Source organism: Neophocaena asiaeorientalis, unplaced genomic scaffold (genome assembly GCF_003031525.2).
Source record: "Neophocaena asiaeorientalis asiaeorientalis breed wild unplaced genomic scaffold, Neophocaena_asiaeorientalis_V1.1 scaffold59, whole genome shotgun sequence".
Classification (NCBI taxonomy): Eukaryota; Metazoa; Chordata; class Mammalia; order Artiodactyla; family Phocoenidae; genus Neophocaena; species Neophocaena asiaeorientalis.
The window spans coordinates 18978733-19004451 of NW_020174268.1; the positions used below are offsets into that span (position 1 = coordinate 18978733).

Below are 25719 nucleotides of genomic sequence, written 5' to 3' on the forward strand. Positions count from 1 at the left end.
GCGCAAGAGGCACTTCCCAAGCGCGGGCAAATCAGGCGGGCTGCGTGTACAGCCGAGGCGTGGGGGAGGGCGGGCGGCGAGGGGCGGTGCGGGCTCACTCTAACTCCTAGTGACGGCCCAGGCCTGGCCCGCCTCCCGAGCTCTCGGATAGGCGGAGCCTCCCTCTGGCCCGCCCCCTCCCGCCCTGTGCTGTCGCCGATTGGCTCGGGTGCGTGTCGGGTTGCGCGGCTCGGCCCTGGCGTTCGCCCGCGGGAAGGCAGCAGGGGCGGTTGAGAAGTGAAGTCTTGGCCAGAGTTTGCTTCTTGCCAGGAAATCCGCGGCGGCGGCGGCGATTCCCGGCGGAGCGGAGGCCGGCCGGCCGGCCGCGTGCTCCTTCAGCGGGCCGCGGAAGCGGAGCGGACGCTGGGCTGCGGCGCCGGGAGCCGGGTGTGCCCGGGCAGGCGCGCTCCCCCGGTGAGTAACTTTGCCCTGCCCGCCTCGCTCTGCGCCGGCTCGCGGGTCCGGCCGCGCCTCAGGTGCGGGCGGCGTGGGGTGTGGGGCGGCCGGAGTGGCGCCGCAGCGTCTTCCGCGCTCTCCTCGCCCGGCCGGGCTGCGGGGATGCGGACCGGTGTGGGGCCGCCGCGCTCGTCCGGGGAGGAGGGCGCGGGCTGCCGGCGCCGGGTGCCCGCCGTTGTTACCGTTTGGTGGTTCCGGCCACCGTCTCGCTGGTCTTTGCGTCGCTTGCTCCAATTTTAGGGAGGGGAGAGGTGGGGATGAGTTTTCTGTTCCCTGCGTGTATGTTGCCGTGAATGAGAGTGCCGCCAGCTGCCTTACCTCGGTCTTGTTCCCAGCAAAGGAGTGGGGAGAGATCATACCCTCGGTCCCAGCCTGTTGCCTGTGAATTCTCACCCTTCCCTTTAGACTCGAGAGGGTGGGAGAGAGATTTGACGTCTTCGAGGGAGGAATTTCAAAATTCGGATCTTGATTTGGAAGCAGTCGCACCCAGAGCACCATTCAGGAAAGACATCACTCGCTTTTCAGAGCTTCATGCCCTGTTTTAGACGAAGGACTTTCCACTTAGATGTAGTGTTTCTTCTGATGTTTCTGTGTACATTTAAGGTTATGAATTAGGACGTTCGTATCTGCCAGGAGCTACACTACACTCATGCGTGGCCTTAACTGTGTAGCTGTTTTCTTTTTAAATCACAGAAACGAAATTGAATGAAAAGCAGCGGCGGTTCAGGAAGAGGAAACAGTTGTGAGCTCCGGTTGACTGGAACTGTCTTCACTTTAAGAATTTCACATTCTTGCAGCAGTGGTACTTATCTGTAGATTGGCCTTCGTCCCAGGACAGATTTTGATTTTTATTCATTTACTTTTTTTCTTGCTTGTACTGTGACGCAGCACTGATGAAGTTGATCTCAGTAGGTCAATTTTATTTCCTTGGATAGATTTGATTCCCATCTCCACACCCCTTTAGAAAATGGACTTTGATCTTGTATCCTTTTTGGCCTGTCAGAGCTTTCTTGAGCCACGAATAACAAAAGTTTTGCCTTTTTAGCTTGTCCAAGTCCCACACATGAGTTTTCCCATAGGGGTAAAATGTAGGCCAACTCGGAACCGAAGTAGAGTAACACTGCTTTTAATTTGTCCCACCTGTGTGTTAGCAGTCATAATTCTGTAACTTGTTCCTCTCTTTTTCTCATCAGGTTATACATTTTTCATTATTTATTCATCTAGCAAATGGGTGTCTTCTGTGTGCCGGGCGTGGATGGCAGAGGTCAGCTCTTGCCCTGAACTGGCTCGTGGTCTTGTTTGGAAGCTGATCTATACCTCTCTTCTACCAGCTACCTGAAAGCAATTTGAACAGGTGCTGTGGGAACTTAAATGTGGGAGCATTTCTGCCTGGAGCTTGTTAAGGAAGGCCTCACACAGGCACTTCCAATTGCTGAGAGATTTTTCGTTCTAGGCAAAGGGGCTGGCGTGTACGGTGTTGCTTTATGAGAGCTGCATATGGTTCCTCTGGCTGAAGCACACAGTGTCTGGGGTTGGAGTCGTGGCCAGGGCCTGGTGTATTATTCATTCCCGAGCACTTAGCACTTTGCCTTGCTTACAGTGGGCACTCAAATATTTATTGAACTGACTTGAACAGAAGCATGAAGGATTTTGTATGCCGCATTAAGAAATTTGGGCTTTATCCAGTCAGTGAATACAGAGCTGCTGATTTTAAGTAGGAGAATGTCATGATAACATGTGCATTCCAGAAGGATAACTGTGGCAGTCTGGAGGATGGTGAGGGTCCAGATGGGAAGTAGGGAGACAGAGCAGGAGCTGTTATACTGTAGGGTTTAAGTGCTCAGCACTTTTCGATTCACGTTATCTGGGTTTGAATCTGGCTCTGTCGCTCATTATGTAACCTCTTTCTTCCTTAGGTTCTTCGTCTCATAGGGTTTGGGGGATAAAACTTGAAAAACATGTATGCTACTTAGAATAGTGCTTGGCACATAGGAAGAACTTGGTAGATGCTCGTTGTTATTCTGCCTGAGGGCAGTGGAGTAGAGATGGTGCGGCCCTTGGGAGGTGTGACTGGTTGGATTAGGTAAGTGACTACACATGATTAATGAGAGAGGGGTGATTCCTAGGTTTTTTGACTTGAGGGCATTGGAGTATACTGGTTAAGGTGGCCGTGAACAGGGATTGAATTCCGTCACTTACCCTTAGAATTACTATCCTAACTGAACTTTGGTTCCCTAACATTTAGAAAACGATGTACTTGTCTAGTAGGGTTGAGGATCAAATGAAATTACGCGTGTAATGCCCTTGGTGAGTACCTGGCACATTACACGTGCTTAATAAATATTAGTTGTTCCTGTCGTGGTGATAACATCAACGGGCCAGCGGAAGTACGAGAAGGAAGAGTTAAAAACAATTGGTGGTAGGAATAGGGAAAGGAAGATAGTTTTGGACCAACCCATTGAGGTGCTCATGGGTGATTGAGAAGTCTGTGATGCAGTTGTTGGATGGTTGTGTCTGGCAGGAGCTAGGAAAGAATGGAAAAGAAAAACGAGTTCACATAAAGCCGTTGTGGGTGTGGTCAGCTTTATGGAAGATTTGGGGGAAGGGGGACAGAGAAGAGGTTTACATATGACAGTGCCAGGAGTGTTGGTGTCGGATATTGGGCATCTCTAGCTTTAAAATGCATTTTGGCCACCATCACAAGGGAACTCCAGGCTCCTATAATCAGGTTGGCTCTATGCCCTTCTCCCCCTCCTCTTCTTCTCCTTGCTGATCGCGCCCCCAAAATCCAAGTACTTTTTAATTTTGTTAGGCAGAGTCATTTAACTCTTCCTGTTTATGGGGCTAAAGTTCACTCTAGGCCCACCTTCCTATGTCAAAATCCAAGGTTTCTAGAAGAATCAAAGTTCTCATTTCATAGGTTTACTTAGGAAGTAATGTGTTGGTTCTAAAATATATATATATATATATATAAATATGTTATGTATATCTGTGTATATCTTCATGTAAAATTATAGTTGTATAAGACTTAGCCAGGCCTAAAATGACCCTGTTCAGGGGCCTGGGAGATTTACAAAATAAATCCCCTTTAGCTTTCCTGTCATGTCTCTTTTCCTCAGAAAGTACAAAAGAGTAGAAAAATCTGTGATTATATAAGTTGTTTGGTTGGTTGGATAGAAGAAATGGCTATTTTGTGTATTAACTGATGAGAAGTTGATAAGAGGAGTTTTTTAAGAAGCAAATGTTCATGATATACGTTCTGGTGATAAATGCATCTAGTTAGTATGTTTTTAAAGAGGCAGGTATCGTAGGCTCTGTCCTTCAGAATGTATGCTTCATGAGAGCAGGGATCCTGATTTGCTCACCGAAGGAGAGTCCCCAAGTACTACAACCGTAAATATTAATGTATGCATGAATAAATGAATTGGATCCATTGGCTTTGATCTGTCTTGGCCCACAGACTTACTGAAATCTTTGGAGCAATCACTGGTCAGAGGGAAAACAAAAAAGATTTGAACCAGCAAAGAAGCTTAAAGTATTTCATGTTCTTGTAGGAAGATACCGGAACTGTAACAGAATTTATAACTATTAGGATTCAGTGATTTTAACGCCAGCTGCTATAGTTAATTTGCATGATTCCCTCCTTTTCCCCCCTTTACTGTGAAAGTTGTGGGGTGTAGTAGGGAGGAACAGACTTATGTAGGGATATTGCTTTGTTCAGAGTTAAACTGATGACAGCTGTGTCATAACTTTGTCCTCTTATTAGCAAAACTCCAGAGCAGATAAGAGATTGATAAGAAAAGCTGAAAAGATAGGAATAGAAGAAGTGGTGTGGGCAGAGAGGGTCGAGCATAGTTTATGCCTCTATCTTCCCAGCCTCGAGATTTAATACTATTACTTCTGATAATCAGGATCCCTCGGTGGAGAAATTATGTAGCGGAAATTTGTTTTTCTCTCAAAATTGGACTGGGAAGGAGAAATGAGAAATAGAAACAAGTGTAGAAAATAGGAATAGGCAAATAAAACTTTACGTACTATGTATATATACAGGTCTACTGTAGGAATTACATATATCGTGTGTTTCTGGGCTTCTTTATATAGATGAGTATATTATAAACTATCGTGTGTCCACTTAAAAAGCATACCACTTTTATGTAAACAAATGATGTTTTACTTTTTTCCTCTATTGAAAGAATAATCTTAGAGTTCTTTTAAATGACAAATTGCCCTAAAGTATATAATGGGGGCCATTGTAAAAAATGTTCATAACCAAGTTATGAGGATGTATATGTTATGTAAAACAAGGTGTACTTGGCTTTAGTAAAGCTTCCAAAGGCTCTGTTGGTTATTACTTTGTTTTATAGGTAAAAATAAAGTGAGTCTGGTATGTATTTATACCCCTTCCCCCACTCACCCCCCCAAAGTTGGGATTTTGGCTACCAGTATTAAAAATTAATCCTTCATCAGAGTTATTAATCCTGTTCAGTTAAACTGCATAGTTATTGAACCAGTAAATTGGAGTCCTTCGCTTATATCTTTTTTCATTGTTTTATTGTGACTGTTTCCACTTTTCTTCCACATGATTTTAATGTTTGCAGTTTGACTTTCAATTTAAGTGTATTCAGCAAGCAGCATAAGTGATGTGATCAACACTGGGCTGGCTGTGAGGGACACAAAAGATTCTCTGCCCTTGGAGAACTTAAAATCTTAAAAGACATTCAGTCGTGGAGTTAATCATTCCGAAGCAAGAGGTAGATGGGCCCCAGGTTAGACATTTACGACTAGTCTCCTGTTTACTCTTTGAGACAAAGATAATAACAGGAACAGGGTAAGCGGCTGGACTTTGTCTCCTGTGGACCCTTCGAGATAACGGTAATGGCAGGAGCAAAGAGGGACTAAGCCCTGCTTAGGTCAGGAGGCCACATATTTCTCATTCTTGGGGTCAAGGTGACCTCCCACACTGCACTTGCACAGAAGGGGTCCTCAGGGGAGGGGACAGTAGCCCATAATCTGTCCTGCCAACCTCCCAGAGACCCTCACACTGGAATCCATCTTGGCTAAAAGATACACATGCACACGGGGGAGGGCCCTGAGTCAGACCAAGTATGGGATGGAAGCAAGATGATTGGCCAGAGGAAAACAAAGACCTGGAAAACTGCCCCTATATAAGCAATTTAAGCCACCCCAAAAGCATGTGACTCTTTCTCTGAGCCTGCCCATGTGTCTGCTCTTCTAATAAACACCTGTTTCACTATTTTCTGTCTCTTTGCTAAAATTCTTTTTACAAAGGAGACAAGAGCCAGGGCCCTGCTTCTAGCCACTAGTGCCTCGTGGTCGAGTGGTCAGGATGTGGCGCTTTCACTGCCCAGGTCTGGGTTTGATTCCCGCTCTGGGAACTGAGATCCTGCTTCAAGCTGCCGCCCACTGTGGCCGCCTCACATCAATTCAAAGCAGGTTGACGATACCTCTGACTTCTAATACCTGGCTCCCCAACTCCGTGGCCTTCACTTCCACTGTATTTTGACATTCCGCCCTGTTTTCCACATTAGGGACCTTACATTTATGTACCCTGTTCTCTGACTGCAACCTGCCTCCTAGCCTATCCTTCCAGCTCTCACCCACAAGTGCTCTTTCGGTGCCCTTCCTCTGGGCAGAGATGGTTTGCCAATCCCTTTATTCCACCCCACCTCCCGTTCTCTGTTGTATTAACATCTGTGGAATCTATATGCTTTCACTGGCACCCTGCTTCTCTTGAACTTGCTTTTGTTCAGTGCCTGCCGGATAACGACCCTGCTGGATTAACCGCTTCTCCTTGAGTTGCTTCGGCAACGCTGTTAGAAAGCCAGGCCCTCAGTGCAGGGCATCACCTCTCAAACAACCCGTCCCCTGCACTCCCCTCAGTCAGTTATGTTTATTTGGCATCTACTGAGTGCTCTGACACTGAGCTAAGAATTCGGCAGGCAGAGGTATCCTCATAGAGCTTACATTCTAGAGGAGAGAGACATTCATCAAATAATAGCACACATTATAGTTATAAAGTACGGTAAGTGCTTTGAAGAAATAGTATAGGGCTGTGCTGTAGTCACCTGCACTTGTGGCTCTTGAAGTGTGCGTGGTCTGAGTTGAGATGCGCTGTGTCACTACACGCCAGATTTTGAAGACTTCGTATCAAAAAGGATAAAATAGCTCAGGTGATATCCTGGATATGTTGGATTAAATAAAATATTAAAAATAGTTCATTCACTTGGCTACTAGAACATTTAAAATGGTGCATGTGGTTCACATTCTGTTTCTGTTGGGTAGCAGTGGCACGGGGTGTTGTCTGGGGTATAACAAAGGGAACTAACCTAGTCTCTGGGGAGCTGGGTGTCGCTGAACCCGCCCTGAGGAAGTTGTCTTTGAAACAGGTATCTGGTTGAGTAGATGTCATACAGGTAAACCCTTCTCAGGCGAAGCAGTCAGAGGTGGGGATTGCACTTTGCAGGAGGGTGAAGAGGTGGGTGGGAGAGAGCTGGGGAAGAGTGGTGTGAGATGGGGCCTGGGAGGTAGGCAGGGCCGGTCATGTGGGCCTTGTTGGCCCTAATCAGGATTTGTTCTTGTCTCACTTTTGGATTATTCTAGACCATCGTCATTCACAAACTCTTTATCAATCCCCTACTTCTACAGCCTGCAGATAATCTGGTCAGTTCATGAGGATCTGATTTGATTTAGCAGATTTCTGTCCCTCCCCTTCCCAGCTTGTCTAGGTAAGTCTCAGGTCTGTCAGAGGCTCATTTTTCCACGTGTGCCCTTGATCCCATCCTTCAGAGTCTCTTAGGAGAGCTTCATCAGTTAACTGCCTTCTGTATTTAATTTGTCTCCCTGCTGGTTTTTTCACCTGTAAATATGCTCCAGTCCCAAACTCATAAAACAAAGCTCCGTTGACCCCGCAGCCCCTCTCGTTACTGTTCTTAAAGCATGACAAAATATTTTAAAGTTGAATATTTTATTGAAAGCAGTATATTCAAAATGTATTAATAGGTAGTCAATACAAAATTATTAACAAGACATTTGACTTTTTTCATATTACGTGTTTGAAATATGGTTATACAGTCGACTGACGCTTGAACAACATGGGGATTAAGGGCACTGACCCTCCCAGGCAGTTGAAAGTCCACAGATAACGTACAGTCGGCCCTCCCTGTCCACAGTTCCTCTCTATCTGGTGATTCGACCAAATGCAGACCATGTAGAACCATAGTACTTACTATTGAAAACAATCTGTGTATAAGCGGACCCACGCAGTTCAAACTTGTGTTGTTTAAGGCTCAACTGTATTTTACACGTGTAGCCTATCTCAGTGCAGATGCTACATTTTCAGTGGGTAAAGTAAAAGGAATCTTATCAAAATAATAATAATTTAACAAAAATATTTTATACTGCTTCAGTTTTTATTGTGGTAAAAAACATATCTCATAAAATTTACCGTCTTAACCACTTCTAAGTGCATAGTTAAGTAGTATTAAGTATATTCACATCGTTGTATAACAGATCTCCAGAACTTTTTCATCTTGCAGAACTAAAACTCTGTACGCGTAACAACAGCTCCCCATTTTCCCCTCCCCTTTGCCTCTGGTAACCATCGTTCTATTTTCTGTTTATGTGGAGTTGGTTACTTTAGATACCTCATGTAGTTAGAACCATGTAGTACTTGTCTTTTTGTGACAGGCTTATTTCACTTAGTATAGTATAATGACCTCACGATTCATCCATGCTGTAGTATGTGACAGGATTTTCTTCCTTTTAAAGGTTGAATATTCCACTGTACGTATATGCCACATTTTGTTTATCCATTCATCTGTTGATGGACATGTGGGTTGTTGCTTCTCCCTCTTGGCTATTGTGAATAGTGCTGCAGTGAATGTGAGTGTGCAGATATCTCTTTGAAGGTCTGCTTTCAATTCTTCTGGATCCCAGGTCTTTCAGTCCCAGAAGTGGGATTGCTGGATCATGTGGTAGTTCTACTCTTAATTTCTTTAGAAAACCCCTATACTGTTTTCCATAGCTGCTGCACCATTTTACAATACTCAAGGGTTCCGGTTTCTCTGCATCCTCACCAACGTTGTTATTCCCTCTTTTTTGATAGTAGCCATCTCACCAGGTATGTAGTGATATCTTATTGTGGTTTTGATTTGTGTTTCTCTGGCGATGAGTGATGTTGAGCATCTTCTCATTATGCTTGTTGACCACTTGTACATCATCTTTGGGTTCTATTCAAGTCTTTGGCCCATTTTTAAACTGGGTTATTTGATTTTTATTGTTGATTTGTAGGCATTCTTTATATATTCTGGATATTATCCCTTTATCAGATATGTTATTTGCAACTATTTTCTCCCATTCCTTAGGTTGCCTTTTCACTTCATTGTGTCCTTTGATGTGCAGAAGTTTTTAAGTTTGATATAGTCCCATTTGTCTATTTTTGCGTTTGTTGCCTGTGCTTTTGGTCTCCTATTCAAGAAATCTCTGCCAAATCCAATGTCATGAAACTTTCTCCCTGTATTTTGTTCTAGGAGTTTTATCGTTTCTTAAATGCATTTGAGTCAAATTTTAGATATGGTGTAAGTAAGGGTCCAAACAAAATATTTTCAACATATTTCTGAGACCTTATGTAAATAAGAGGGAAAGTTCTGAAATACATGGAATAGTTTTAGTTTGGGGGGGATGGATGACATTGCTTAAGGACACAGTTCTCAAATGGTGCTTCTTACAGGTGATCCTTGAACAACAGGGGTTTGAACTCTGTGTGCCCACTTATATATAGATTTTCCTTTTCGATAAATAGTGCTACAGTACTACTCGGCCTGCAGTTAGGGAACCACAGATACCCAGGGCCCTCCTCAAAGTTTTAACGGATTTTCAACTGCAGCGGTGGGGGGAGCATTGGCACCCCAGCCCGCTCATTATTCAAGGGTCAACTGTAGCATATTCTAGTGTGAATTTCTCTTCCCTTTTTGTTTCTTGTAGTAGTGAGACACCAGTATGGAAACAATCAGTAATCTAGGGCTAGCTGAAGCTGAAAAATAAGATGACTGGGGAGAAGCCAGGTATCAGACTGCATATGGTTGCATCCTGTGTCTTTCCTACTAAATACGTACTGTGTGCAGTCAGTAGTCTGCCTTTTAAGACCATTCTGTCAGGGCCATTTAGTAAAATTTCAGAAATATCCATAGCAATTAGATCTCATATGAAATATTTATCAATCTCATTAATTTCTCTAATTTTAGGCTCTGTGCTTTTGTTATAGATGAGATACATTAACTGATACTTCAATAGACTAATTTCAGAGTTTGTTAAAAATAGATGTAATTTTTCTGGGTCTCTGACTTGTTCTTTTTCCAGGTGTGTGGAGCATATTTGCAGCATATTTGAATGCTTTGTCCACCTTTGAAGGTATATTAATAAAGCATTCAGGATTTATTCTGTGAGTCTGGATGGTGAGTTTTAATGGTATGGTAGCTGTTTACACAAAGGACTAAAATTTTTTTTAATGAATCCATTTTGTAGTATACAGAAGGATGATACAATCTCGGCTTTCAACTAACTTTTGAAAGTTTTCAATTAACTTTTTTGTTGCTTTATTTTTGGCCGCGTTGGGTCTTTGTTGCTGTGCGCGGGCTATCTCTTGTGGCGAGAGGGGGCAGCTCTTCATTGTGGTGCGCGGACTTCTCATTGCAGTGGCTTCTGTTGTTGTGGAGCACGGGCTCTAGGCGCGCGGGCTTCAGTAGTTGTGGCACGTGGGCTCAGTAGTTGTGGCGCACGGGCTTAGTTGCTCCACGGCATGTGGGATCTTCCCAGACTAGGGCTCGAACCCATGTCCCCTACATTGGCAGGCAGATTCCCACTATGCCACCAGGGAAGTCCCCTAACTTTTTTTCTTATAAAAGGTTTACATGTTATAAAGTTGCTCAGTGTGATTTTAGTCTTTCTAAATGTGACAATGTGACTTAATTTTCTTTATTTATAGTCTGGATTCACAGGCAGTAAATCAAACCTGGTCCTGGAGGAAATCAAAGTAGACCATTAAGTAGCTCTTAAAATGCTTAGGCATAGTACAGCATTCTTTACATGTCCACAAAGAATTACTCTGTTGGTTACTTGAACCTTTTGAAAACAAAATTGCTCTGTTAATAAAAAACAAAGAAATTGCTCTCAAAGTATACTAGGATTTATGGAAAGATATCTATCTGGGAGATAAAGCTTAATATTTCTAATTCAGTTTTAAAGTAATAAAGTTTTAAAGTGACATCTTCATCTTAAAGAATATCTTTCTATTTTTTTAATAGAAAATTGAAAAAATCAAATTGAGATAAATCAGATTACAGTTTCATTACAATTACTATATTTTGATGCAAATATGATATTTAAATGGTAGAGCATAAGCATAGAGAGTTCTGTGGCAAGGCAAAAGTTAAAAATTATTATTATAAATTGTAGGTAAAGAGGAGTCTCAAGAGAAAAGAAATTTCAACAGTTTTGCAATTGTGCCGGTCCAAGATGGCTAAGTAGTAATTATGTGTCTTTTCTCCCGCTGGATATTTATTGAATGTCTGTTATACGCCAGGCACTCTTCTAGATGTTGAGACTCTTCAGTGAACACAAGTGGGATCCCTGTTCTTATGGAGTTTACATGCTGACGGGGGCAGGCGAGCAGATAATTGAGAAGGATAATGGCAAACGCTAGGAAGAAAATGACAGTGTGGTCAGATCTCAGTGATCTGTTTACCGATGACTAAAATCTACAGCTGGTCCTCAGATTCAGCTATTAGCTTGCTTTCTTCACCAGGAAAACTTTTAGCTAACACTGCCAGAAAGACACAAATCGTGCCATCTCTGTTTCTTGCCCTTTCGTACCCTCTCCTGGAGATTTCTCACTCAGTGAAATGACTAAATAGCAAAAGTAGGAAGGAAGGAAGAGAAGCGAGGCATCCGGAAAATCATTTCTCAGATAATTTGGCTTTGCATGAAGCTGAGACTTTGTACCTGTCAGTATCTCAACAGTACTTACTATTCATATGTTCTGAATTAAGAAAAACAAAGACCTACCAGTTATTAGAAGGACAAAGGGAAAATGATTTTATCAATCCTTACAGTTTTCTTTTAAATTTTCTCACGTCTTTTCAAAAAACTATCATCTATCTCACCTCATGAAGAGCTCTTGATTTGTAACTCAGCTGATTAGACAGTCTTTACAGTTGATGCGTAGGACTTTTGTATCCTGCTTCCTTTGGTACGTAAGAATTTGGAGTGTGACCCATGACTCATCAGTTGACATTGTAGTGCATTTTTAGAAACAGGATGCAATAGCAGATTTCCCTTGAGCAGCGGTAATGAAAGTATATACAAGAAAACACAAATTCGTCTGTATCTGCTCGTGTTATTACAGCTGTATGTTAAATTGATTCTTAGAAAAGTGTTCCAACCCTGGACATTTCAAAGAGTATGAATAGAATCGGTATAAAACTATGTTATATGTCCTGAAAAAAGATTATTATGCAGCAGTAACTGCATTTCTCCCTTTTTTAGGGTATGAAGTCACTTTGTAGATAAATATGATCTTAATATTTAGGCTTGTGTTTTACCTAATTATTTTTGGAACACATGAAGCAGTGAAGAAAAAGCATTGTCTTGGGCATACTACTTTATTTCTAGTGCTCCACAAAATTGTTTTTGTTTTTGATGTGGACATCTTGTTTGTTCGCTTAGCTTTTTTTTTTTTTTTTTTTTTTTTTGCGGTACGCGGGCCTCTCACTGTTGTGGCCTCTCCCGTCGCGGAGCACAGGCTCTGGACGCGCAGGCTCAGCGGCCATGGCCCACGGGCCCAGCCGCTCCGCGGCATGTGGGATCTTCCCGGACCGGGGCACGAACCCGCGTCCCCTGCATCGGCAGGCGGACTCTCAGCCGCTGCGCCACCAGGGAAGACCTCGCTGAGCTTTTTGATTTCATGTATGTGAGAACCAAGCTTGGCTGCTAGAATTTCTACCTCCTATTTTATTTCCTTTTGTATGTGCTTCCACTGTGGTATACCCCCATGCACATAAAAGTCAGTCTGTACAAATAGATACTTAATGAAAGTGAGACTTGCACTCCTTTTTTCTAGCCACCCAGCTGCTCCAGAGTTGACTACCATTAGGAGTTTTTTGTATATCCTTCTAGGCATGCTTTGTGCATATACACTCATGTATGTATCTGTATAGACAGATATTTTTAAACCATACAGTTCTGTACTTTGATTTAAATTAGCTCAAAATTTGTGTTAAGTTGCTAGTCTTTTTGAAATTTAACTTAGTCGTCTTTTGTTTGCTGGTTTATATTACCTTAAAAAATTTGTTTCTCGTGAAGAACATGTAAATATTACCACGCAGAGGTTTTCTCTGCTGAATATGATTATAGGGAAAAAAAGATTATTTGAACTCTTTTTTAAACTACAAATCATGACCCTCTTGCTTATTCCTTTTTTAAAGGGAATGCTGAACATAATAAAAATTTAGTCATCTTAAAAAAACAAAGTTAGTCATCTTTATGATGACTTAAGAGAAAATGGAGCATTTTCTAATTTTCTTTGATCTGGCAAATATAGTACATCCATGGAAGAATAGCTGTTTGATACATTTTACATTTTGCTAAAAAACTTGGTTATTGGGGAATATTACAGTAAAAATTATGCTGAATGAAAAATTACTTGTTTAACAAATCTGCTTGCTGATTTGAAATGTCTTGGTGCATTTTACAGTGTTCATCATTCTGTAGGTTGTATCTCTACAGTATTAATGTGTGTAGTGGGCACTCTTAGAGCGTCTTTCATTTTGAGAAGTGTTGAGTGCATCGATTTTATTCTAAAAGGGGGAGGGGGAAGGTAGTCTTTTCCTTGAATTCAGTTAGAATACAATGTTAGATGGAGAGGGGAAACAAGTAAATTGTTTCTAGTAATTCAAGACTATCACCCTAGAAGGCTTTAATATCTTCACTGTACACTGCCTTCCTTTTGGTTGTGAAATGTAAACGTGCAGAATTGTAGAACTGCAAATATGAATCATTGTAATAACTGCCGTTTGAGTGACAGCTCTGGCTGCCCCTCTACTAGGAGCTTGAAGCATCCTAGCAGAGACGCCCACCTAGTGTGCATCACCCGGTATGTATAACCCTTGCTTCAGGGCTGCTTTTCTTACTGAGTGAGTCTACAGTTAGGCTTCCATGACTCTTATGTCACTATGTAACGGTTATCTGCTAATTAGATGGTCAGTTCTTTGAGGGAAGGACTGTCTTACTCTGTCAGATATACTTTTAATCCTCATGTAGGTATGGATACCTGTATCTCTGCTGTCCGTTGTAGTAGCCACTAGCCTTGTGTGGTTTTTGAGCATTTGAAGTGTGGCTAGTTTTAATTGAGATGTGCTGTTAAGTATAAAATGCACCCTGGATTTCAAAGACTTAGTATGGAAAAAGACTGTAATACACCTTATTAATTTTAAAAATATTAATTACGCAGTGATATAATATTGGATATATTGGATTAAATAATATATATTATTAAAATGAATATCACCTCTTTGCTTTTTCTTAAGGTGGTTCCTAGAAATTTTAAGTTATATATGCCGCACATTATATTTCCATTGGACAGTGCTGATCTAGACCCTTGATCCCTTTTTTATTCTTTGTCAACCAAGCTCCTCCTGTCTCAACCTAGGCAGTCAGTGTGACATTGGGCTTGAGAGCTCAAGACTTGGAGTCAGAGACTTAGCCTAAATTCTTTCTCTCCTTCCTATATACTGGGTCATTTATCAGTGGTTTAGAATTAATGATTCATTTAAAAATGTTATTTATCGTTCTCTATGTGCTAAGCAGTGTGCTTAGTGCACAGACTGTAGTGCTGAGCAGAGCACAGGCCCAGGACTCACAGAGCTTCCAGTCCAGTGGGGAAGACATATTAAATAATCATGCAAGTAAAGAATTACTGCGATAAGTACTAAGAGGGAAATGTATAGGGTGTTATAAGACCATATAGCAGGAGACCTATCAGAGTCTTGGGTGCCAGACAGAGTTGTTTTTTTTTTTTTTTTTTTTAAGAAATCACATTTTGAAAGACAAGAAAGAGTTATTTAGGAGAGGAGAGTGGAAAAGAGTATTCCAGGCAGGTGGAATATTTGCAAAAGTCTTGAGTCAAAATAGCACGTTATACTTTAAAGGAGCTAATAGAAAATCTATGGATTGGAGAAGTGAAATCAATGAGGATTGTGGTAAAAAAAAGTTGGAGAGTTAAGTCAGAACAAAATTATGCAGAGTGAAATTGGTAGGACTTTGTAATGGACAGATGTGGGAGGTGAGGGAGAGGGCAGTGTCACAGATGACCTCTGAGTGTCTGGCTTCCATGCCTACATGGCCAGTGCTGGTGAGTGCGTTCACTAGAGGGGGACTGAGTTTTGGTGGAAATGATCTTGGGTTTGATTTTGAACATGTTATGGTATCTCTGAAACACCCAGGTGTATATTTTGTTTTATCAAACTGTGAAGGAAGACACCTTCCCCCACGTGGTTTTCTTTTGTGACTCTTTTATGTTATCTCAGTCTTGTAAGTATAATTTAGGAATCTCTTTGGTCCTTATCTTCCTGATAATCATTCTGATCCTGTTTCTCTAGCAAAATATTTAGATTGGCAAGTTTAATAAGATCAAGATCAATTATATTCTTTTATGTTGCTCTTGAGCTATACTTAACAATCCACATTGAATGTTTGTTGCAAAACACAAGTCAGAATATGAAACCAAGAAGTATTGATGTTTACTGCTCCTTATCCCTTTTCTCACTCTGTACTCTGTCCCTAGATGACCTCATACCTACTTTTCATAGCCTCAGTGCCTCCTTATACTAAAAGCTCCCAAACATATCTCCCTTGTGCAGACCTGTCCTCTCATGACCAGGCCTGGATACCCCCATCTGGATGGATGTCTCTTACAGGCACATCACATTCAATATGTCATGATCTCTCCACCACCAGAACCTAGCGAATGGCACTGCTGCTTTCTGTTTTAAAAGCCTGGGAGTTACCTGGATGTTTTTTTCTCTCACCCTCACTCCCCCACAATATCTTAACTCATCCGTCTAACCTTCTAAATCTCTCCAGTCTCTCCCTCCACACTGCCACCATCCTAGTTCGTTATCTTTTTTCCCTTAGACTACTCTACTGGCTTTTTAACTGCACTCCCCCGTTCTTTCAAGCTTCTCTTTAATTCTTAACTCAGCATATCCAGAATAAGTTTTTGAAATACAGATCTCATCTTGTCAGTCTCCTTCGTAAAACCCTTCGGTTGCTGCTTTTTGTTTTTAGGATAAAGACCCAAGTCCTTAACATTGTCCATGGCGCTTTGTGAATTAATCGCATCCCTGCAGACTTCCCAGCTTTCATCAAGCCCTCTGATGAGCTTTCTTTCTGTTTCCTGTTTCTGTGTCACTGGCTACTTAGTGTCTTTGTGCTAGACAAGCTCTGTGAGGGCTCCACAGTGACCCAGCCCCCTAGCACAGTGCCTGGCACGCAGCATGATTGACAAATATTTGTTGAATGAATTGTGAATTTTCTAGTGCTTAATGTATGTACCTGTTATGTGCCGTGTTTAGTAAACTGAAAGGGGTCAACAAGATGAATCGTTTTTTTAAAAAATACATTATGTTTTGCTACTAGGTTTTCTTCCTTTAGATGGTTTCCATGGAAACAGCAACCAAAAGACTGCCTGTGTTGCTGTAATAGTCTCTGGGTGATATTTGCTGCCATTGTTAACTGAGACCCAGAAATTTAAATATTTAGATCTATCTCAAGTTCGAGATCCCAAGTGTAAAAATTGAATTTGAGGAAAAGTTGTTAACTATTCACTTTTTTCTGTTTTTCTTTTGAAGCCCATCCTTTCTATTAAAATAGTTTGCTGGAGAGCAAAAGAGTTGCTAAAGCATGATGAGGGCTGTTCTATTTCTACTAGACACCTTTGTTGTTTGCTTTCATTTGTCATTTATTTTCTTTCCTAATGAATGCTTTGTAAATATTGCTGACTGACCTTTACATTGTTAAAACATAATTATATTGTCTGTAACAAAAGTGAACTTCTCTTACTAGGAATCATAAGTTCAGATTGCACTGAGGATGTTAGTAGGGAGAGAGGCATTTGTATCCCAAATTGTATAACCCAGAGCCATTGGCAAAAAACAAACAAACAAAAAGGTGGGAATACAGATCCTGACACATTAATATACAAGGTAGTAGTAGATGGCCTTGGATGGCAGTGTCGTTGCAATGAAGAAGCATGAAGTCTCCTTTTGTACCCTGAAGACTTAGGAAGAAAGCTTTAAACATAGTTAAAACATTTGTACAGTAGTCTCTCGGTGTCTGCAGAGGATTGGTTCCAGGACCCCCGAGGATACCAAAATCTAGGGATGCTCAAGTCCCTTATATAAAGTGGCATAGTATTTGCATATAACCTATGCAGATCTTCCCATGTACTTCAAATCATCTCGAGATTACTTATAATACCTAATACAAGGTAAATGCTGTATAAACAGTTGTAAATACAATGTAAATGCTATGTGAATAGTCTGTTCACAGCAGATTTAAATTTTGCTTTTTGGAACTTTCTGGAATTTTTTTCCTGGATGTTTTTCACCCAGTGTTGGTTGGTTTCAGTCCAAATCTGCAGATGCGGAACCTGCCTATACGGAGGGCTGACTGGATACTCTTTTATATATGAAGCTGCATTCAGAGCTTTGTAAAAATTTTGTGCCCCATGGCAAATATAAGTGAACGTTTTCCAAGAAGTTTTTAGAGAGATTGATGGACAGCTCAGAAATTGAGATGCTATATGGTTTTATGTTTATTCAAATTGATTTTGATATCTGAATGCAGAAGCACAAAGTTATTTGAATTTTGTGGATGTAAAAAAGAATGCTATTTTTTTTTTTTTTTTGGCTGCACCACTGGGCTTCTGGGATCTTAGTTCCCTGACCAGGGATCGAACCTGCGCCCTTGGCAGTGAGAGCACAGAGTCCTGACCACTGGACCGCCAGGGAATTCCTGGAATGTCAATTTTTAAGGCTTCATTTTTATCACAGTAAAAAATTAAAATGAAAATACTGAATTGTGGGAAATAACTATGAGATTAAGAGATTAGGTCCATCTAAGCATTTTGGCCCTTCTATAAATAGCAATATGTGTTTTCTTCTGGAAATTAGCCTCCCTGATGCTAACAACAGAAGATAAATTATTTTCCTATGGGTCTATCATCCATTTATTTGTATGAACATATATATGTGTGTGTATACATGGATGTTTGTGTGTATACCTGAATGTGTATATACGTACATGTGCATATTTTGGTGTGTGCAATCTTTACACATTTACTTTAGGCACTTAAGTACGGTATGTACTTTAAAAATTATAGCTCTGGAGTCAGAGTGCCTGATTTGAATCATGGTTCCATCAATTACTAGCTTTGGGCTCTTGGGCAATTTACTTAATGTTTCTTATTTTCAGTTTCCTCATCTGAAAAATGGGGATGCTGATGATATGAAACTCAGGGTTATCATGAGGATTAAATCTGTTAATTTCCCGGTTTAGTTAATACCATGCCTGATATATAGTAAGCAGTCAATAAATATTAGCTATTATAATTATCTCCTGAAACCCATTCCTTTTAGATGTCAGAATTGTCCTCATTTAGACTATTTGTCTTTTTATGACATCAGTCATATCCCCTTTTGTCTAATAACAAACATCCCAGTATTCTGTCCCATCACATATTCTGTTCCTTTCACTTGTTCTCATTTTAGTATCCTGCGTCTCAGTCTTTTTCTGACTTCACTGTATTTTCCTTTAGGTTATTGGGCATTGACGTTTCAGGCAGGTGTGGGCCTTAGGTCCATAGGCGTTGACCATGATTGTTGCCTTTTGGTTTTAAACAATGATGAGACTCCTCCCCTCTAAACACCCCCACCCCTTACTGTGCCGCTTCCAGAGAAGTTTGCACTGGAAGAAGCTTTACGGATCGTCTAGCCCAGAGCCCTAGTTGTTCAAAGCAGGTCAGGCCTCTGACTACAACTCCTCCTGAGGATGGACTTTTTCTGTAAATCTTGAAAGACATTTTATTTCTCAACAGGGTATAATTCACAGACTAAAATATCAAATGGGCTGGTAAATTGGGGAAATACCAGGAAATTCTTATATTTATGACTGAGAAACTAATCTTGAATTACAGGGAAGGTAGGTATATTTTGATGGGAAATACGAGAAAAGTTCACTTACAGGTCTTTTTTCTTGGATATGTCTGTGATGGTTTTGGAATGCTAAGTCCTCCTTTTACCCTCTTGCCCCTCTTTAATGTCTACGTCCTAAAATGCTGCTCAAATTCACTCTTCTTCTTTGGACTGTTTCTAGACATTATACCTTAGTTCAAGTTCTCATTACTATTCATCTTGACCATTGTAATAACTTCCTGTTTTGTTTTCCTGCCTTATTGCCGTACCCCCCTTACGTATCCCAGAGTTTCCTCCCGTGACACGCAGACCTGCACACATCAAGTCATGACTCAGAACTCTGCAGTGGCTTAGCCGTCCCTCCAGCCTTCTCTCTGTACCGTAGTCCATCCCTCTGTTCCCCCACTCCCTCACATGCATACAGTCACACGTGGTGCTCCAACTCTCCCCAGAACACCTTCTCTCTTCTAAAGCTCTTGTCCCTTGGCCCCCCTACTTCCTATGGAGAACCCCTCTTGTTTCTGAGCCAGAGCACTTCTCTAAGAAACTTTTCCAAATGATCACAATAGAAATTCCTCTTTTTCCCTTCTACTTGCATAACCCTTTGTTCCTCTTCTAGTCCACCTAACCCTGACACCCTTATATCGAAGGTCTGCCTCTCTGTGTGTGTGATAGCAGTGCCTGTAAATGACCATCTTTCTTAGAGTGTTGACCTGGCTGGGTGCCTTACTTTATCAGGAAATTAGGAAGATGTGGTTTTAGGGACGTTGGCCATCCATAAATGGGACAGATTGATTTCTGATGATCAGGCCTTACAGGCTTTTCCCTCTAGCAGTAATCTAATGATAGAGAATTTTATGATTGAGAATGGAAAAAACAGGAAGGCTGACTGAAGCCTGATTATTTTTGAGGGGAAAATGCCTATTTAGGGGAGGAAGGTACCTTCAGAGAATCACGTTCATGCAGGCATGTTAAACTTGACTAAGAGACATCTATCTATATATTATACTAGGTGTTTGCTGGGAAGTCTCCGTATTAAGTCAGCTCCATTCAGATGTTTTTCTTTGACAGTATCTTAAATTAATTAAAGATTCATTCCTTTAATGTGTCACTTTGTCTTCTGTTACACACAGATGTCCTTAGAACAAGGTAGTATATTAATTTTCATAAATCGTATAACAATCACTTGATTGAGATTTATTTCCTTAAAGAGGTTTTGTTTGAAAAAGAAATAGGTAAGGGTAGAGACGGTAATATTGAAATGGAGGAAGGAAAGGACATAGAAAAGGGAAAAATGATTAAGAAAACAAAATGTATGAGACAGAATTGATCTAGGGCTGGCCCTACATGTATGTTTAATGTACCTTCATAGGATTTCCTTTTCACCGTCTTTTCCTTTAGAATTTGTTTTTACAAATGAAGCTGATTTAGCTTTGCTAAAAGTATTATAGAAAGTTTGTAATGATAAATAATGAATCTATAAACTCTGTGTACTAGAACTTCAATAATCTTGTAGATTAAAAGGCATCCTCACAATTTATAACTAGAAATAAATATATAAATAACATTTAATTGAATTTTTTTTTTAATTTTTTTTTTTATTGCGGTACGCGGGCCTCTCACTGTTGCGGCCTCTCCCGTTGCGGAGCACAGGCTCCGGACGCACAGGCTCAGCGCCCATGGCTCACGGGCCCATGCCGCTCCGCAGCATGCGGGATCTTCCCGGACCAGGGAACGAACCCGTGTCCCCTGCATCGGCAGGCAGACTCTCAACCACTGCGCCACCAGGGAAGCCTGAAAATATTTATTTTTATGAATTGGATTTCTTTTTTTTTTTTAACATCTTTTTTTTTTTAACATCTTTATTGGGGTATAATTGCTTTACAATGGTGTGTTAGTTTCTGCTTTATAACAAAGTGAATCAGTTATACATATACATATGTTCCCATATCTCTTCCCTCTTGCGTCTCCCTCCCTATCCCTCCCCTCCAGGTGGTCACAAAGCCCCGAGCCGATATCCCTGTGCCATGCGGCTGCTTCCCACTAGCTATCTATTTTACGTTTGGTATTGTGTATACGTCCATGCCACTCTCTCACTTTGTTACAGCTCACCCTTCCCCCTCCTCATATCCTCAAGTCCATGCTCTAGTAGGTCTGTGTCTTTATTCCCGTCTTACCCCTAGGTTCTTCATGACCTTTTTTTTTTCTTAGATTCCATAACATGATTTCTTTCCTTCTGCTAACTTTGGGGGCTTTTTGTTCTTCTTTCTCTCATTGCTTTAGGTGCAAGTTTAGGTTGTTAATTTGAGATGTTTCTTGAGGTAGGACTGTATTGCTATAAACTTCCCTCTTAGAACTCGTTGTGCTGCATCCCATAGGTTTTGGGTCTTAGTGTTTTCATTGTCATTTGTTTCTAGGTACTTTTTGATTTCCTCTTTGATTTCTTCAGTGATATACTGGTTATTTAGTAGTGTATTGTTGAGCCTCCATGTGTTTGTATTTTTTACAGTTTTTTTTTCCTGTAATTTATATCTAGTCTCATAGCATTGTGGTCAGAAAAGATATTTGATACAATTTCCATTTTCTTAACTTTACCAGGGCTTGATTTGTGACCCAATATATGATCTATCCTGGATAATGTTCCATGAGCACTTGAGAAGAAAGTGTATTCTGTTGTTTTTGGATGGAATGTCCTAAAAATGTCAATTAAGTCCATCTTGTTTAATGTGTCATTTAAAGCTTGTGTTTCCTTACTTATTTTCATCTTGGATGGTCTGTCCATTGGTGAAAGTGGGGTGTTAAAGTCCCCTACTAGGATTGTGTTACTGTTGATTTCCCCTTTTATGGCTGTTAGCAGTTGCCTTATGTATTGAGGTGCTCCTATGTTGGGTTCATAAATATTTACAATTGTTATATCTTCTTCTTGGATTGATTCCTTGATCATTATGTAGTGTCCTTCTTTGTCTCTTGTAATAGTCTTCATTTTTAAGTCTATTTTGTGTGATATAAGAATTGCTACTCCAGCTTTCTTTTGGTTTCCATTTGCATGGAATATCTTCTTCCATCCCCTCACTTTCAGTCTGTATGTGTCCCTAGGTCTGAAGTGGGTCTCTTGTAGACAGCATATATATGGGTCTTGTTTTTTATCCATTCAGAAGACTATAGGTATTCTTAAGAGTGAAGACATATTTCTAAGGTGTTATGATGAACTCTGAATATGTAACATTTACTACATCAAGGGAAATGATATAAGGTTCCAGTAATTGTGGAAAAATGTTGTTCTGCTTAGTTTATTTTGTACTAGCTTATGTTGAACATCTATCCTAATTTATAGTTTTTTTTTCCTAAAGTGTTAAGGTTTATGTTTGTGTCTTTGTAATCATTTATAGATTAGTCCAGATTAAATCAGATTGTTTCTAGAACCAGAACAGTTTCTCATATTGGACTCCTAAGCAACAGATATTTTAAAGTAAAAAATCCTAACTCAGCTCTCTAAATAGAGAAATTTGAAGAAGCAAAAATATATAAATTTTGGAGGAGTAGAATGTGACTTTGTCAGATAGTAGCTGTTTTATGCATACAATTTAATTCTGAAATTTTAAGAAGTGTTCTTTCAACAAGATCATTAGATTTTATGTTTTATTTAGAGCTAGGATATAGGAACAGTTAAGAATTGTGAAATCTCTTAGTTTTTAGATTGTCCTCACTTAAATATCTTAATATTGGTGATAAAACCACTGAAATATCTAATGATAATTATTACCACTTCTTAAGAGCTTCTCATAATAATTTATCTGTAGCCGGAGGCCCCTATCAGGACAACAAAGCACAATATTTAAGGACAAGTTCAAGAAGCGTCAGTCTTTGAGAAACCTAACAAGAATCTACACTGTATATTTTAAAATAGATGTTGGTCAGGAGAATTTTCCAGAAGTAACCCTTTTCTACAGTATGATTTGAAGATAGTTTCCTCTTCCCATAATTCTCTCCTTATGTTGTATCTGAAAATGGTAAATCTCATAGGTAAAATTTACAGGTAAAACTAGCCTGTAAATTTGTAAAGTATAAAATACTATAAAAGTAAGTTTAGACGATGAATGGTGACTCTACAAAGGACCATCAAAAGGATATAGAGGGCTTCCCTGGTGGTGCAGTGGTTGAGAGTCCACCTGCCAACGCAGGGGACACGGGTTCGTGCCTCGGTCCAGGAAGATCCCACATGCCGCGAAGCAGCTGGGCCCGTGAGCCATGGCCGCTGAGCCTGCGCGCCTGGAGCCTGCGATAACACAAAGGAGGCCTCGAGAACTTGGTGAGGAGAGTAAAGGGAGTGTGTTGTAGGGAATGGGGAGGGACAGAGTAGGTGAAAGGAGCGGGAAGTAAGGGAGAGACAGGAGGGAGCCATAGCAGGAAGATACTCTCCTGGTCACAGAGACTAGCTCACCACTTTGGGGAACATCAAGGTATGCGGCTTGTGATCAATGAATGGTTTGACGCAGCGTCCAGCTCAAGCACAGCGTGTGGGGTGTGGGGTGGGAATGATAGTGACAGACAGGTCCTGTTAAGAAGCCTGGTCTCTCTCTTAGAACCAGATTTTTCTTCTGGAGGGAAGTGACAGAATCATAGTTGTTTGTTAAGAGATCACCTTTTGCAATGGAGAGGTGAAGGGACAGAGAGGAGATAATCAAGAAGTAACAGGAACCTGAATTAGGACAGAGGCAGTGGGAATACAAATTCTAGGGATTATAGTCAGGATTTGGTGAGGCAGGTGAAATTTGAGGAAATTTGTTCATTCATTCCCTCATTGATTGTTGAGATTAACCACAAACTATGTCAGACATGCTCCAAATGCTAGGGTTATAGAGATGAGGTTTGATTCTTGTCTTTTTTTAAAATTATTTTTATTTTATGTTGGAGCATAGTTGTTTAACAATGCTGTGTTAGCTTTGGGTGTACAGCAAAGTGATTCAGTTTTATATATTCCTTTTCAAATTCTTTTCCCATTTAGGTTGTTACGGGATATTGAGCAGAGTTCCCTGTGCTCTATAGTAGGTCCTTGTTGGTTATCTATTTTAAATACAGCAGTGTGTACATGTCTGATTCCTGTCTTTAAAGGGGTATTCAGTCTGCAGGGAAGACCCATGCAAACAAGTGATTGCTGACCCCAGCAGTGAGGAACCCAGTGACTGTAATAGTACCACAATGACGTAAGGGACAGGATGAGTAGTTATGTTTGGGTGGATCAGGAAGAGCTTCGCAGCCGCTGGCCATTAAATGGATGGGCGTTCTGCAGGCCAGCAAGGTGGGAGAGCACGCTCCAGGCGAGGGGAGAACATGCTGAGGTCAGAAGGTGTAAGTAGTTTGGTTTGGCCAAAGCATGGAATGTGTGGAATTGTGTCAGGAAATGAAACTAGAGGAGCCAGAGCTGGGAGACTTAAGTGCCAGCGTGAGACTTTGGCTTTCATTTTGTAGAAACAATTGGCTACAGAAGAGTATTCAGCAGGGAAAATAATATTGCTGGTGCTTGGATGCCAGTGTTGTAAAGGACAGACAGGAGAAGAAGAAGATGGGAAAACCTTTTGAGTGATGGCTAAATGAGCAAGTGTAATAAATAACAGTAGTGGTAGGAGGAGAGGAAAGAGGAGGCATAAGTAACATATTCTGGAGGTAGAATCAGTAGGAACCTGGTGACCGGGTGTGGAAAATGAGGCTCAGGGTGAGAGAGACACAGGATTCTCTGGCTCTAGTTACAGCATAGGGGGAGTATAGAAGGGCCATTAGCAACTACCATAATAGGATCATTTAGAGGGCAGTAATGACATGGTTTTTGAACATAAGTGTGAGTTAGATGTACTGGAATTAGGACAATTATTTAAGTACTGGGAGAGAAAGATCTATTCTCATACTGCGTTCCAGTCAGAATAGAGTGTAATCATTTTTTTGTAGACTATGCAAATGAAGAATACAGAGGCAAATCTTCATCTCATCTTGTTATGGAGGAGGGGATAAGAGTAGTGGAAGAATTTTTAAAGGGAAAATGAATGTATTCAATTACATGAAAATTGACAACTTCTTTATGCCAGTAGACAACTAAAAGGCAAACAGGAGGAAAAGTAATTATAATAATGTGATAAAGGATTGGTATCATAATATATCAAGTTCATATCAATTAAGAAAAACACTACTATTCAGTAGGAAAAAAGTGAGGCCAAGGATCTAGAGGCACTTCACAAGAGTAAGGATTATAATCATAACTTTAATTTAGCTAGAGTCAAAGAGATGCAAATTAAAGAAAAAATGAGATGTTATTTTTTTATTTTCAACTTTAAGATTTATAAATATTTAAAACGAATAAAATTAACCAGGATTAGAACAGTTTGGGAGAAGTTAACATACTAGCATTGCTAGTAGGAATCAAAATTTTGTTCACCGTTTTGGAGAGCAGTTTAATGTAGTGAATCAGAAGACTTCTTTTTACTTGGCCCAACAATTTAAATTTTTTAGAGTTTGCCTAAAGGAAAAAATTGGACAGCTATCACAAAAGAGTGGTAAATAGTATGAGAACCAGAACAGAGTGGTATAATTAAGGCAAGGGAGCAAAGAGTTTCACGGCAAGAGGAGTCGGTGACGTTGCAGAGAGATCAAGCAGGGTTTGGAACTGAGACGTGACCATTAGATTTGGCAGCCAGTCATGACGACCATGACCACAGTAGAACCAGGCTCAGTGGCTGGTAGAGGTAGAAAGAAGCCCTTTTGGTCAGGAATCGGAGACTGCAAGCGTGGTCTTATATTTCAGAAATATTGGAGGTGAAATGAAGGTGGGGGAAAGGGTAACAACTGTAGGAGAATGTTTTGTTTTCATTGTTGTTGAAACATGAACTTTTTTATGCTGAGGGGAAAAGGTTAGAGGTTAAATAAAGAAAGATGAGGTAAATGACAAAGGTTGCCAAAGGAATGGAAT

At 40.7% G+C, this 25719-nt stretch overlaps 1 protein-coding gene across 1 annotated transcript in view; it reads left to right on the forward strand.

Annotated features, from left to right (window-relative positions):
• The first annotated feature begins 255 nt into the window (after positions 1–255).
• Positions 256–25719, forward strand: part of LNX2 (ligand of numb-protein X 2) — a 79770-nt gene continuing 54306 nt past the window's right edge. The window contains exon 1 of the mRNA XM_024755515.1: positions 256–453. The gene's annotated coding sequence lies outside the window, so the exon portion shown is untranslated. The remainder of the gene's footprint in view (positions 454–25719) is intronic.